The sequence below is a fragment of the Alligator sinensis genome, unplaced genomic scaffold, assembly GCF_000455745.1.
Source record: "Alligator sinensis unplaced genomic scaffold, ASM45574v1 scaffold239_2, whole genome shotgun sequence".
NCBI classification, from domain to species: domain Eukaryota; kingdom Metazoa; phylum Chordata; order Crocodylia; family Alligatoridae; genus Alligator; species Alligator sinensis.
The window spans coordinates 748279-749639 of record NW_005842279.1 but is presented as its reverse complement, the minus strand read 5'-3'; positions in this window follow the sequence as shown (position 1 = coordinate 749639).

Below are 1361 nucleotides of genomic sequence, written 5' to 3'. Positions count from 1 at the left end.
GGGAAGGAGCTGAGCACAGGTGTGGCCAACCAGTTTGACACACGGGTTTGTCTGCTGTTCTTACGAACCCTGGGAGGAAAAGGTACAGGAGGTTATAGTTCAGTTTCTCATGCTGCAGAGAGCATTAGCCCTTCTGGGCTGGGTGGAGTTAGTGTTAGCTACAGGCTAGCCAGAGGCTGTTTGAAGCCAGGCGTTGTCACAGTGTATCAGGCCAGATTCTCAGCAGGCATCAAGTGGTGTAATCCCATTGAGAGCAACAGACCTCAGCTGATCTACACCTGCTGTGCAACTGGGGATGGGTTTTGATCTGAGCAACCTGTCCTGAGCAGTATTAATGGAAACAACTCTTATTCCCAGTGGAAGCTCTTGCTTACAGGTACAAGAACAGATCAAAACTTGGTGCTTTTTGCAAAGGAGCCTAGCAACCTACTGGGCTACCAGTGCTTAAGGCACACTACTTGTAGCCAAGTGAGAGATGTAGCCGGCACTCAATCTAGCATTACAGCTGGATCAAATAGGGACAGCCTTTGTTGCATGTTCAGAGCAAGACTAAAACTCATGGCTACAGGAGCACAGCAAGATACCTATGGCTCTGCCCTGGGCAGCTTTATTCTGATGCTGGTGGAAGCAAGGTGCTGATGGTACCCCAGTCTATTAATGGATAATCATAGGTTGAGTTCTGACTTTACTGTTGACTAGTGGGCCTGGCCTAGGGTCAGGAGGCCTAGGAAGAGGATGGAAGCTGGGGCTCTGCCTTAATGGGGATTCCTACCAAGCAGTTATTTACTTATGTATTAGATTTATAAACTGCACTATCCAAAAGGCTCTGAATGGCTTACAATAAACATTGCTCCCCCTACCCCCCAACAGCATCCCAACACTGGAGAACTCCAGCCCCCTCCCCCTCCCAAATACCCCTGCTACCTAAACCTCACCAAAGCAAATTGTCTGGCCATTCTCAACTGCACTTCCCACTGCCATTTACATCCAAATATAAGAAACCGTTTCCTATTTCTTCCACCCCCTGGCCACCTACTCCTACTTCCCTGTCTCACCCTTAGGGGAGATGCCTCCACCCTACCGCAGTGTCCCTTCCAAGTCTGTATCTCCCTCTCTTACAGAGGTGCTATGGCTGTAATTCCTTTGTTCCTCTGCTGTCCCCAGTCCCCCCAAAAGGCTTGACACTGAAGGAAAGTTATAGGTTTCAGAAAAGGGGAAAAAATCATCATAATCCAACAAAGTAACTGCAGGGAGAGGGAGAAAAATGGCATCCAGAAAAACATGTATCCACATGTTGGCTGTGATCTGCCTGCCTGGGCAAAGGTCGCTGGCAGACTGCCCTACTACTGAAACTGAGTCAG